Raw genomic sequence first — 15,570 nt, 5'->3', positions numbered from 1 at the left:
ACTGATAACTAACAATGAATAAGACATGTAAGATAGATTTTAGAAAAAAAAACTAGAAGGTGCTATGCTAGATAATGAACACCAAGACTGATGAATGAACTATAACAAATGAAAACAAGCAATCAGACAGTAGGGGACACAAAAGTGGATGACAAAAAGAGGCCTTAAGAAAGAGGCAGGGTGTCTAATAACAGCAGCGCAAGACTAAGCACTGCAAACCAATTACAGGAATGGTAACTAAGTGCAGGTTGTGTAAGACAAAGGGTGAAACAGCCATATTGTAAACAAATGCTCAAAGATTGCACAAACTGAATACAACTTCTGACTTGATCAAGTGGCCTCAGCAGATTACTGGAGTATATGTAAGAAGCATAACATACCACACACAGCATAATAGTATAACCATAGGGTAGAGCCAGTGTCTGAGAATGACAAAGTGAAAGGTTTAGTACTGATCAAAAAATAAACAACAGATTGTCAGATTAGTTGTATAACCATCATATGTAATGCCAGAGTAAAAAGAAGAAGGAAATATATAAAGGAGATGTACAAAGTGCAAGATTTGAGCATCGAAGGCTGTAGAATTTTCAACCGAAAGTAATATAATGTATGTAGCGATTGGAGTGATTGATACATTATTCAGCCAGCTTGTGTCATATCTCATTGAGGTCAGTGCTCAACAGTCTTTCAAACAACTCAGAAAACAGTGCTGCTAGGAGCTGGTCAGATTTTAAGGACGACTATTCAGTAAAATGACTCGTTAAAGTCAAAATCATCAGGCTAAGGCCTTGGCTCACCTCCTACCAGCCACCCGGTTGTGAAGACAGTTTATAGAATGACACTAATAATATAAATAATAGCAGTGTCTGTCCATATGACTAAAGCTAGATATAGAGGTTAGGAAAAACATTGCATGGGAAGTTGAACTCAAATCTTTGGCTGAACAGCTGTGCACACTAACAACTAACACTAAAAACGGCTCAGCTTAACCACCTTGCAGCTATGTTGGGCAGTGGGTCAAGGCAGTTTATTCTTGCATCTTCGTTGGCACCCCCTTTCAGTGGCAATTTCTGCAGTGATTCAGAATAATTTTGGTATGGATAATTCAAAACTGAACAGTTGCCACAGCTGTCATTCCCAATTCTGAAAGAAATTTGATAAAATTTTATTTTAGGATTTATCACCCCTGTAAATAAGATTCTTTCCACAGAACCATCAGATTTGCAACTTTTTATAATATTTATTTTGCTGCAATTTAGGATGTCATTGGTGAAGTCAAAATTCATCTTCTATCTACTTTCTAACTTTCTATATCTTACGATTGTTACAACCACATGTAAACTATATACATCTATATACGTATATGTCAATGTAAATGTGTGTATAGTTGTATGGTTTATTAGCTTTATTTTACACAAAAAATTCAAAACCTCTTTAATTATGTTTTATAACCTGAAACTGATGAATCATAGAATATAATAATTGGTGATTATTATTAGCATTATTATTAGTGGTATTATTAACAGCTAATATCAGCAGTCTTACAAAACGAGCTGGGATATTTCAAAATATCGCATATCCTAACTATTTGTTCAATATGTTTAGTTCTTAATCATTTTCTTCACTATCGGCATCTTCTGCTACTCCTGCTACAGTTTTGTTTCAGTGCATGCATGTGTAAGCTCTGTGTAAGGCAGCTCTGCCATGATACTAGCACATCAGTTCCCTCGGAACCTGGATTTTGACACTCCCATAGAACAGCTTGTAGAATTTCAGGTGGGGCGATAATTCTGGTATGACACTTTACTGCATACTCATCATTTTCCTTACCCAGTATCCACCGATGTAAAGAAGGAAATTGTGCTTTGGCAAGTTGTGTTGTTGACCCTTTCCATATACATGTATGTATAGCTGCTACATAATTGACACAATGCACATGGTTTTCAGCGATTGAAGGGAGGGACTGACTGGTTTAGACCTAGACAAAAACAGCCGGTCTGTTAGTCAGTTGAAGTCTGTACCATTTTCCTGGGTGCTATCTCCTTGGCCATAGAGTCTGCGTGTGTAGGTTTCACAGAGAGAATAAAGTCGCTTTGAAACTTAAATGATTCTCAGAGTCCTTTCATTACCTGCTGAAGGTCGACTTCTGAAATACTCACTCACCTCACAGTGTTTTCTCATAACAAGCTCAATTTTGCTGTTATTTGTCTCTGATGGCATATGTTCTGTGAATCTAGTAGCGATTGCAGACAACTTGAAGCGTACACTATTTGAAACAGACCATTCAGGCTCTTTAAAAGTGTTTTCCAGCTTTCTAGACAGTGACTAGTCAATGTTTATTAAGTTAAATTTTTGAAAGTCATGTATGTGAGCTACACAAATCATGTCAAAGCTCAAACAGTGAATGCAATTATCTTGTATCTTATTATTTTCTATTATTCATCTGTGTCAGGTAATAAAACATAACTAATCTGTGTCAGGTTATAAAACATAATTATAGTGTTTTGAATAGTTTTTGTAAAATAAAGCTATTAAACCATACAATTATTTACATACATGTATGTACATATTCATATATACATGTATATAGTTTACATGTGGGTGTAACAATAGTGCGATATGGAATGTTCAAAAATAAATAGAAGACAAATTTCGACTTCACCAATGACATCCTAAATTACAGCAAAATAATTATGATAAAAAGTTGCAAATCTGACGCTTCTATGGAAATAATTTAATTTACAGGGGAGATAAATCCTAATATATTCTTTTTATCAAATTTATCATAGAAGTGGGAATGGCAGCTGCGGCAACTCTTCAGTTTTGACCTCTCCATACCAAAAATAGTCTAAATCACTGCAGAAAATGCCACCAAAATGGGGTGCCAAAGGAACATCATTTCTAGAACTGTTTTGCCTGCTCGGCCCATAGCCTATGTGTAATAATTTTACAAATTCAGCTTGCCAGACTGACAGGGTACCAGTTTTTCTGTAATAAGAATTCTGGGCCTCCTTCTGCTCTAAGCCATGGTTGGAGGTTTGGGAAAAACGTTGCGTAATAGGTAAGGTTTCATACTGGGTAAATATTGAAAAGTTGCAACGAAAAAATTATTTTTTACAAATAAATTGCTGCTTTGATAATTTCCCGAGGTAAAGTTTTTAGAATTCAGCCTGTTCATGAAACATCACTGCCAGAGACAGCTAGAGGAAAAGCACAAGGATAGCGACAGCTGAGAAAATTAGGTTTTCACACTGATCAAGAACAGTCCCAGCAATCTTGTACTATGCGTAGAAAATCAGCAAGGAGATGCAAACAAACATTTGTAAAAAATATTTAAAAGAACTGATCAGTTTACACTCTCATACATTTACAAGTAGAACTGCTTGGAGTTTGTATTTGATGGAGAACAGGCTAATGAAAAGGCTGTACTAATGAACTACCAATACAATCATCCAGGCACCTTGCTTGTAGCTGTGCATATATGCAGGATAAGACAACTTGTGCTTAGAGGCCACTGATGATTGATAGTCAAAGCTGCCATGATTTTTCACAAGCTTTTTAAAAACGTGTGGTTCTCCTTGCTGTCTGTTACACTTTAATATAACGCTTGCTGTGCTTCTGGAAATGTCAGCAATCATTATACGGTTTAAACAGTAATTAAGATGCTTGTGACATTTTAGTCTCAATTTTAATACATAGTTCATTTGCTTCGATGTAATAGCGGCCTCTTTTCCTGTCAAATTCAAAAATAGTTGGTCAAAAAGTATTGAAGTTTTTCCATCATTTGAAATTTTGTTGGTTGTTTTTGGTGTTCTGACAGACAGGATGTTTTAAGATTAAAATTAGCAAAACTCAATTCCAGTTACAATGCTCACACAAAAAAAAGTGCTCAGACCTCTCCAAAAATTACATCCATAGTCATGCTAGTTGTTTACAAAAATAGACATACTATCACGTTATCAATGAATACTCACGTGTTCATACAGTATTTAAAGGAAACCAGTGGGACTAATTCTAATCAAACTATCTTTATAATATTTGAAACTGGCTATAGCGGTGTATCTAAGGATAGGCTTACATTCTAATTTGCATCTAAACACTCATAAGCAAACACAAATAATATGTACGTCAATAAATATGCATAACACCGCAACTTGGCTGCAATAGCCGATGACATCACTGGATAAAGAACAGGAAGTGCAACGATTGACATCTTTTTGGAGTAAACATTTTCTTCTGAACTTTATCAATGCAATCAAAAATTCTCAATTTTAATTTTGAAACATCCCTGCAGCCAAATCACATAAAACAACATGCAGAAAGTCAAAAGAAGGAAAATACAACGATTATATAACGATTTTTAAAACTTTATGCAATGGACAATTTCAAAATATTGGTTCTAAAAGGTTTATAGGAAGTATTTGCCAAATAATGACATCAATATTAGTTGTACGTCCTACTCAATAAATAGTGAGTAAGAGTTGCAACATTTTCGATGATATCAACATTTTAATCTTTTTATGAAAACGCTTTGATAAATATAATTAGCTCGTGTAATACATTGAACTTTGAAACAGAGAGCTACATTGTAAATCTCACAAAAAGTGATGGTTTTAGACGTCTGTGAATTTTTTAGTTAACTATATCATAACTATTGTGTCACACATGCAAGAGTACACCACATTTCATCCAACATATATAACAAGAATTTTAATCTAATTTTTAATTTAAGAGCTTTTAATCAAAAGCTGTAAAGGTTGACTTGCACAAAATAAATTCACATTACAGGTGTATAGTATCAAAAGATTGACCATGTCTTACTCTGCTGTGTTGTTGGTGCAAAATATGTGTAAATGTAATTGCAAGCTTTTAAAAGCTCTAAATCGAACAGTTAATCGCCGCCGGTTGGAATCAATTTATTTTACTGACGTAGGCTAGTCCAGCATTTTTTGTTATTGTTTTGACAACTGATGTTCTCACGTGAAATTGAAGGCCAATACAAGGCTCAATAGAAAAGTTCTCGTAGCATTAGTTTATGACAAACATTTCGGGTTTTATCGAGAAACCCATATCAAATATAGATGCTCGCTACTTTACAGTTTTGTTTCGGCTTGGTCTAATCATCTAGTCGTTATCTGATCATGAAACTTGGGGAACTTGAACCATTTTTCGCCCGAGTTTGAGGGCATAGCATATTTAGCTGACTTTAGATCCTTATAAATTCAAGAATATACCAGTGAGAGGTATAGATTCTTTTGTGTTTACACACAATTTGTATATTTACACAAGTAAACGAATGAAAATTTTCAGAAGAATAATGTGGGTGATAACTCTGACCGAAAATGACCAAAAATGCTTTTTTAGCGACTATTCAAAAACAATTATTGCTCCTAACATATAATTTGCCTTTGTTTCTGTTATTATTTCTGAATTTCCCCAAGCCTCAGCTATCCAACACTAGTCTCGTCTTCTCTGTAGATGCATCGGGTCTGCGTATAGAAGCCATAAGCCTGCAAGATTAACGTCTTAGTCGAAATACTGCAATAGTAGAGGTCCAGGTCAACTTGTGGTTTCAACAAAGTCACACATTTTTCTCATGTTTACACCAATTCACATGTGCAGATTTTATTAAAACCTTCTAAAGTTTGTGTTTCATACTGTAAACCGCTTAAAATTGAGTTTCAAATGGCCTCCAGACACCTTTTTAAATCGCCTTAATTAAATGAGATGATCCCGCTTGTCAAGCTTTAACTTGGCTGATTATTATCCATTCATTATCAAATTTTCTGTTTTCTTTTGGTTTGTGATTGTGATAGTAATGAAGCTTGAATTATTTTATTAACATATATTCCTAAATGTTATCAATTGTTGTAGCTTCTAATGCATATGTTTTGCCTGAGTTGGTCGCAGGTGGTGGCACCACTGCTAATAAAAAACCGCTCTTGTGGTACCCAGCAGATGTCTTCTCGCTTTGATCGTGTGAAATTGTTTGTTGAGCCTTTGCACATGAATCTCACATTAACATCATTGTTCTCTTGATCATAGCCAATTGCCATCCCCATATACTACCGACCATCATATATACAGGCCAGATATTGTCCAGGTTGAGGTGTTAAGGTATTGCTGGTAACATGTGAGTCATCAGTCTTCTCAACTTTATATCTTTGTAGCATACATTTTTTTCAACAAGTGGTGAAAGTTTTCAAACTTCAATGGCTTTCCTACTGAGTGGCTTGAACCAGTGCTGTTTCCTACAAACCAATGACTCGTTATGTTGATTTGAACCTTGGTTCCAAAATCGCTGCTTAATCTGCGGCTTCATCAGTGGGTACATAAAACACCTCCACCCCAGCAATGTTTTCCCTAGCATACTTGTACAGTTGCTCAGTACTGAGCAGTCTTTCTTTTCCTGACTTAAAGGTTGACCTGCAACAAAATTCACATTACAGTTATTTGGTATCAAAAGATTCACCATGTCTTACTCTGTTGTGGTGTAGGTGCCAAATGTGTGAAAATGTAATTACAAGCTCTTAAAAGCTCAAAAACGAAAAGCTGCCGTAGATTCGAATCTCTTTATTTCTTGGACGTAGACATGATATTTGGTTATTGTTTTGTCACGTGATGTTCTCATGTGAATTGAAAGGCCAATAAAAAGCTCAATATAAAACTTATCGTAGAACTGGTTTATGACAAACACTTCGGGTTTTACCGAAGACACCGTATCAAATATAGATGCTTGCTACTTTACCGTTTTCTTTTGGTTTGGTCTAATCGGCAAGTCGTAATCTGATTATGTGACCCAATACTTCGCAAACAATTTTTGCAGCACTTTTAGATTACAATCCAAAGCGTACAATCCAGATAACGCATTTTAGATTGTATACATACATTCCAGAGAACGCTCATCAGATTCATTAAAAAAACCTACATCAAGTGACTCATGTGAATTATTTCAGCGATGGATCTGGCGCCCAATACAAGAATTACAAGAACTTTGCCAACTTATGTTACCATGAGCTTGATTTCAATCTTACAGCATCTTGGAGCTTCTTTGCCATCTCACATGAAAAAGGTCCGTGAGATGGGATTCGCGGGGTGGTCAAGAGACTGGCCACCCGTCACTCCAAGCAGTTAGTCAAGTCAGGAAAAGAAAGACTGCTCAGTGCTAAACCACTGTGCAAGTATGCTAGAGAAAACATTGCTGGGGTGGAGGTGTTTTATGTACTCACTGAAGAAGTCGCAGAACAAGCAGCCAATTAAAAACCAAGGTTCAAGGCAGCACAACGAGTCATTGGTTTTCAGAACCAGCACTGTTTCAAGCCGCTCAGTAGAACAGTCATTGAAGTTTGCAAACTTTCACCACTGGTTGATGAAAAATGTACGCTACAAGAATACAAAGTTGGGAAGACTGATGACTCACATGTTACCAGCAATACCTTAACACCTCAACCTGGACAATATCTGGCCTGTATATATGATGGTCGATGGTATATGAGGATGGCAATTGGCTATGATCGAGAGAACGTTTGTGTTAATGTGAGATTCATGTGCAAAGGCTCAACAAACAATTTCACATGGCCACAGCAAGATGACATCTGCTGGGTACCACAAGAGCATGTTCTATTAGCTGTGGCGCCGCCATCTACCACCAACTCAGGCAAAGCATATGCATTTGAAGCTACAACAATTGATAACATTGAGGAATGTAAGTTAAGAAAATATTTTAGGCTCATTACTACCACAATCACAAATCAAAATTACACGGCATATTTGAACTTGATAGGATAATATTTTAATAATCAGCCAAGTTAAAGCTTGACAAGGGGGGATAACCTCATTTGATTGAGGCAAGTTTTAAAGGAGTTTGGAGGGCATTTGTAACTCAATTTTCAGCATTTTACAGGCTGAAACACAAACTTTTGATAGTTTTAATGAAATCTGCATATGCTAATTGGTGTAAAACATGAGAAAAATGTGTGACTGTTGAAACCGCAGGTTGACCTTGACCTTTCCTTTTGCAGTAATTCGACAAAGACCTTATTCTTGTATGGCTTCCAGACGCTGACCTGATACATCTACAGAGAAGATGAGACTAGTTTTGGATAGCTGAGGCATGGAGAAATTCAGAAATAATAACAGAAACAAAGGCAAATTATATGATAGGAGGGATAATTGTTTTTGAATAGTCGCTAAAATAGCATTTTCGTTCCTTTTTGGTTTAAGTCATCTATCTCCCCCATTATTTATCCAAAAAATTTCAAACATATTTGTTTGTGTAAATATAGAAACTTTGTGTAGACACAAAAATCTAGATAATTAACTTGTATATTCTTCAGATCATATGAGTCTAAATTCAGCTACATGTAGATGTGCTATGCCCTCAAACTCGGGCTACAAATGGTCAATGTTGAAATCTTCTTAGCACCTGAACCAATGACCCTAGAATATCAAAATTTGGGATATAAGCGCTTTTCAATATGGTCAACAACATATTAAAAAAATCATCAAAATCTGAGACTATGAGGTTTTTTTAGTTAAACTTGGTAAATTATATGCCAAATATATTTTTGCAAAACTCCAATTTTTAAAATAAAGCCAAAACATGTGTGCTTAACTGAAATGGTTGATTTTTACAGTCTCATTTTTATTTAATGAGTTTCCAACATACTTTTAATTTGTCCATGAATGACATTTGAACGAAGATAGCAACAGGGATTCACACAAACATATATTAACAAGGGGACAAAAAGATTCTCACTTTTACCATATATCTGAAAAATATTAGGAAAACTTGGAAATGTTTATAATACAATAAATTCTTTATACTTCAAAGTTTAGTATGTCATAACTCAAATTATTTTAGAGTGTTTTTTATCATGACCATGTCTAATAGTTGTTGAGATGAATTGTTGAAAAAATGCAACTAGATGCAAAAATTCAATTATTATCACAATTTTCTTATTACACACGCTGTCTGTTGGCAAGTAGCAGCCACAAGTAAAAAGGCTTGACCTCAATATTAATTAACATCTATGGAGCCAGGTGCCCTTTTTGAGAACCCGCAAGGTTGGCCTTGGTGTCATGAAAGCAACCAGCATGAAGTTTTGGCCTTCAGTTACCACAGTTCTTAGATAGGTTATTTAAGAGACAGAAGTGGTTTTGAAGTATTTGACGGTGCGATTTATAAGATTTTGAAGCGATGTTGAGGCCTTCACCGTTGGTTTGCACCTTCTTTAAAAACTCCATGTATCAGGAGGGGAGGAGTCTACAAATGCTATAATATAGTTATTTTGATTATACTTCAACATTAGTCATATTGGATGATGTAGCAATGAAAATGTGAGTGAAGCCAAGAATAATTAGTATCATCAGCTTGCATTCAGCTCTGTATTTGGCCAGATCATCAAGCCAGTCCATAAAACAATGTTACCTAATCAACCTCAGAGCTAACCTTTAGAGCTAATTGTGGTGTACCAATTCATTGCCTATAGTTGCTGGGACAGGCACAAATTTCTGTCTGTTACTCCCTTTATTCTTAGCCCTGCCTAATTTAGGTGCAGGTGACCAATGGACTGAGAAATATGGGTCGGAGTGGTCAAGTTTCAGCTGATTGCCGGGTTTATCCTGCGGGGCTATAAATACACTTATTTATGAAGCAAGACTAACATTCACTATGTTTCCATGGTGCGCAGTGCTTCGGAGTTGCGCTATCTCCGAATCATGGAAACGGCGTCTTCCCACTGAAATCACTGCGCACTGATCAGTGCAAAGCCAGTGCAAATTCACAGCAAAGAAACAGCGACTGCGCAGTGGCTGCGCATAGCTCTCATGCCGTGGATAGGGATTCTTCGAAGGCCATAAACTAGTACAAAGGTTGTCCTGCTAATCTTGTTTTTTTTATTCTTCTGATTTTCTTTCACTTAAATTTAATTATGGTCTGCATTCACGAGGATGATGAGGTGATTACATTCCTGGACTTTGTTATCGATGCCAAAACATTTCGAAAAATAGGTGGCAAGTCCTAAATTAACGTATAAATAATATATTACTTGAAAATACTTATTAAAAATATACTTAACATACTTTGTAAAAAGTGTGTCAAGGTTTGTAAAACCTTGTGAATGTGTATTGTAAATAAAAGTATAATGACGACAGAATCATAAAAAGACCGTTTATGACGTTCGGTATCCGTGATCGAATCTATTTCTCCATCAGGTGATTCGATTTATACAATTTCTCTTCTCTGTCTAATTTGCTGAAATTCTGAAAACCACTGCGCAGCATGGAAACGTACAATCCTCCCGACTTCGGAGGGGGGCTGCTTCGCAGTACTGCGCACCATGGAAACATAGTGATTAATCGTCACAGTATTTCTAGATGTGACAGAGATGTTATTTACGGCTGCTGCAGTCAAAGCAAGGCCAATGTTATTACAGCTGCTTATCTAGTATTTTGCAATATTATCACATACTCGTTATATACGCATTATGTGGCTCTCAGCCTGAAGGGCCAGATTTGTAAGGCAGAGCTAGTTAAAGAGTGGTAGAACACACATGTGAATAATAAAGCCTGCTCTGTAACACTTACTAGAACCAACATGTACATTCAAACATAAAACATTTAAAATACCTATTTTTGTTACGGTATATGCATGCATGCTATATGCTGACCTTAGAGCAAATCAGATGATGCAGTTTACAGAAAGCTGTTTGAAAAATAGAACTGTCTGGGCCCTAGCTTGTGTATTATTTATGTTAGCCGTTTGGCCTTGCTGCTAGAATTTTTAAGATAACACAATGGCAGTTTGAACAAGCTAGAATAAATAAATGCAGGGTTAAATCCAGACATATATATACATGAATCTCAATGTTAGTCTGTCTGTCATTCATTCACAAAATTATAGCGATAAAGCTTTAGCAATGAGAAAATCGCCTTGCAGTATATTGGACTCATGACATTCAGACCGCAAGTCTACTAACAAGAGTGACCAACCACAAGGCTAAGCCATTCTTATCACTCCCATCACTCTTACCATATATAGTAAACGCTTATCTTATAGTAAACCCCATATCTTACCATATACAGTAAACGCTCCTATAACGTAGGCCTATACCTCTTAGAACTAAAGTCTAGACGAAATACATTTCTGTAAAGTTTTTGCTTCCGACTACCAAAACAATTCCATATTACATGCTAAGTCGAGTAAGTTCTCAACTTTGATTTAAACGTTAGTTTATATTGATTGCTTCACATGTAAGAGAGAAGACTATGTGAATATAGCATTATACATATTATGTATATAATTTTTGTAGCAATCTAGTTGGTTGTGACAGATTGCCAGATGTACCGACAAAACAGAGAATAGGGTAATTGTGCAATGTTCATAATTATAAAGGCGATTGATTGGCGCAGGTGTTACAGCGTAAGTCCACCAATGTGGATGTAACGAGTGGGAGTATCATCACTAGTTCTATTTTTTCCTAACCTTGACCTCTGAATACAGATAGGTGATGAGCAGGCAGAACAGCTTTTGTAAAATATTTTGTTGTTTTGTTTCCTTGTAGACATAAAATATTTGTTATTAGTTTTCCTTTGCAGATTATACATTGCTGTTTAGAAAAATTAGTAAATCGTTGAAAATGAACGTCAAAGATGTACGCTCCCCAAGTTATTGTGGAAGTACTGAAAAATGGTAAAAAACAAATGAGGTTGATCAAAAACAGAGAAAAGTTGTCAATGCACCCTAATATTACTGCAGTTACAGTACACCCCACAATTTAAAAAAAAAATTACGTCAAGTTTTTCCTCTTTGTATGCCCGAAAGGTCAGTTTGGAAAGGTCTTTGAATGGGTTGTGCAATTCACATGTATTTTACTGTTCTTATATTGTACTATCAATATATTGTAAACTTCACTGGAAAAGATTATTTATGCTGCAGGAGCTCGTAATGTAGGCCTACTGTATATTCTTTCAACGATTGGAAAAGCCAAAGTCGCACTTCCTATAGGTAGCTAATTGATATTACCTTTGGTGTTTTGTTTTTTTTAAATCTAATTTTTACCATTATACATTTTTAGTTGGTAGTTTTCAATGGATTTCAATTTCCAATTTTCAATTTCAATTTCAAAGGTCCTGGTACACTCATGTTTCTGGTTTTCCTAAGATTCGATCACTAAATATACATATGACTAACAATATACAGTGTTGTATACGCTTTCACTGCCTTATGCTCATTTATGTGAAATATATGGTCGACTGCGCATTTTCGCGAACTTCCCAGTAATTGCGTAGTAGCCTGATTTTATTATCCGTTGACAACATAACCAATGATATTTAGGACTTTTATGGTATTGACAATGTTGTCCAAAATCTGTTGTATAAAATTAGCATTGAATCACAAGGTAATTTTAAATTTTTGTTTGGACATTTCCAACCGAAAAAACCAACATTATTGTGTAAGTTTTATGTAAGAACCTTCCGAGATACATGTGAATTAGATTACCTATCATAAGCAGAGTAGGATTAAGTCTGTCATTAAATATGTCATTAATATTAGTTTTAGCACTGGCTCACATTCAATCATCTGTTAAAATATTCATGATGTTTTTCGTCATTAGTTAGTCTTGCCTAAGGTATGTTATGGTATGCTATTATAAAGCAATTATGCTGTGGTTTTTGTATCTGTTTTTGTCGTTGATGAGTTATGCTAGTAGCATTGTTTTGCTGGAGTCAGTGAGCTACGTATGCTTTAACAGTAAAGGAGAGTATCACAACAGAGCTGAAGATGAGAGGCATTTAGTGAATTTTAGTAGACCAAGATACATAACTTACATTAGACAGCAGATAATTACTTATGTTGATGATATTATAGCTAATTCAGATTTACTTTTTTTCTCATTAAACCGACAAAAAATAGCAGCACTGACTCTGATGGTAGTGAAAGTAATATTTTTGTAAGAGTAAGAAATATTGAGGAGGATTGTTTTAGCTTTGTAGTGATTGTACTTTACATCGCTTTATCAATACACAAAAAAGTTATAAAAACAAACTGAAATATTGTTTCCAAGTCTATTTATAAAAGCCTTTTATGAAATTTTTTTATATCAAATATTCCAGATTCATAGGCTCATAAAATTATTGTTATGAAAATGAAATACAGATCAACAACAAACTATAGGGCTCAGCAAACGTTCAGAGTATGACATAGCAGAACGGTAGAACCTCAGCACATTTGCTATTACGCAATCTAGACAGAAACCGGTAGCCACTCCCGAATTGATTCATTATACCAACTACCTAACTGTATATGTAGAAGTGAAAGCATTAGCTCTTGCTACTGTGCTTTTGAAATGCACAAAATGCCATTTATTTGCGTTGCAATTAAGTAGCTTGGCTATCTATCACAAACAACTCAAGAAAACATGTTTTTCAACTCTTAATGAAATTTTTGCCATAAAATTTGGCCAATATCTTATAATTGAGTTATATAACATCTATAGTAGATATATATAACATCTATTATAGATGTTATATAACCTAATAATAAGATATTGGCCAAATTTTCTGGTACAATAATAATACATTAGTTACTTATTTGGCTTCAGCTGTTAGCCAAACCTAAAAAAACAGCAACCTATGTGGGCTAGGGGCGCTTATCGGATCCAATCATTAGTATTTACAAGTTTGGATTAAACCAAACAATGTTCTTCTGTTTTCTAGGTGTGAGCTGTCATCACAAACTTGGAGAATGATTAAGTTAGGCTCCTTTTTAACTTCCCAACCTTTCATAAGTTTCATTATCTTTTTAGACAGCCGTTGCCTGTTCAATTAGAACTCCTGGCATTCAAACTGTGGTTCATTGTTCAATTCTCAAATAAGCTCCTATGGATGGCCAGATCTACATCAACCCCTGAAATGTTCTCTTAGCCAATGTTCTCCGCTAATAACTGTTACTTGTTATTGCTATAATAGTTCAAACAGATTGTGTTGGCAGAAGATTGTTCCATCATAAGGTAGTTTTCAATTATTATCATGTATGTTTTAATAGGAGTTGCATAATTTCCAATTAGGGATTTTAAATGTTTTTCAATTTAATGAATCCAAACATCTATGTTTAGAATAATTGTGATTAGAAATAATCACTGCCAGAGCAACGAGCTATGGGGATCAGTGAATGTCCAATTTGGCGCAGCAGACCCTCAATGCGAGAGTAATTACGTAATACCTATGGAGTGTCTCCAGCTGGACAAAGGATGAGAGAAATTAACAGCAAATGACACAGCAAAAGTGTAGCAGTGCCCGGCTTTGATAGAGACACACTAATTAAGGCAATGCCATTTAACTGTCACTCTGAACTTTGACGTTCTTACTTACTCCAATGCTTTTAGTAAAAGGCTTTCAATAAATTTTAAAGATCTTGTATTCACTCAGATATCAAATATATTAAACTGAAAAAGAAAAGATTTAACAAAAGTTTTTACTGCCGCCTAATGTAGCAGTGTTTTTAAACTACTGTCATTAACAATCAGTTAGCCATGATGGATTAAGCATGCCGATAGCTTGTGAAAGGTATACTGTTTTAAAGCATTGCAGAAAGCCCTGCAGTCTTAAAATAAATTTCATAGACATACCAGATAGGTGAGCCTTCCAGAAAGCATTTAAAAAGCATTAAAAGGCACCTATATGCTTCAAATGAATTTTTTTCTAAAGCATTTTATGCACTATGCAAATATTGTTTTTTAAATTTGTGCTCAAATTCTTCCCCGCTTTCATCATTGCCTTTTGAACTAATGATTTGGCAAGTCTCTTGCAGTTATTGTTTTAAAAATATAATGATATATTGTATATATATATATATATATATATATATATATATATTATTGTGCACGTGGTAGCGTATAAATTAAAAGCATCAAAAATTTACAAATCCTGTAGTGAAGTTTATCGTATTTTGAAATTATCAGTGTGGCACTCCTTTGTCTGCGCATGCTAAGGTGAGGCCGGGCTCAGACCTGGGGACAGCTGCGTAATCTCGACTCATTATGTATCCAACAGCAGGAAAGCAAACAAATTGTGTAGCTGCGTATGGGCATCAAATTAATTTAATTGCGCAAATGACGACATTTCTTTCTGTAGGACATAATAGTCGCGCACTCTGAGCTTGTAGTCCATGAGCGATCGCTTGCATAACAGGTACTCTGTCACACGTGTCTTAGATGCCATATTGGTTCGAACCAGGCCTAAGTAAGGCTGTAAATCTAACCCATTCCATCTCGTTACAGTCAGGCTTTTAGCTTTAGTTTCTGATTTAGACGAACAAGGATAGGCTAAAACTCTATTTAAGACATAGGACAGATAGTAGAGGTAGCAGGTATGTGTGCTTATGCTTTAGCTCTGGCTTACCATGTACTTTGGAGATTACATTGAACTAAAGAATTTATGGTTGTCACTCATCCAAAGTAACAAAAAATTAGGACTTTTATTAGAAGCCTGAATGATTGTAGCCTAACATTTATTTCATATTCATGTTTTTAACGCAGTCATTCTGACTTTATATATGTGTTAGTCGTA

Source organism: Watersipora subatra, chromosome 7 (assembly GCF_963576615.1).
Source record: "Watersipora subatra chromosome 7, tzWatSuba1.1, whole genome shotgun sequence".
Taxonomy (NCBI): domain Eukaryota; kingdom Metazoa; phylum Bryozoa; class Gymnolaemata; order Cheilostomatida; family Watersiporidae; genus Watersipora; species Watersipora subatra.
Note: the sequence above shows the minus strand (reverse complement) of the source record.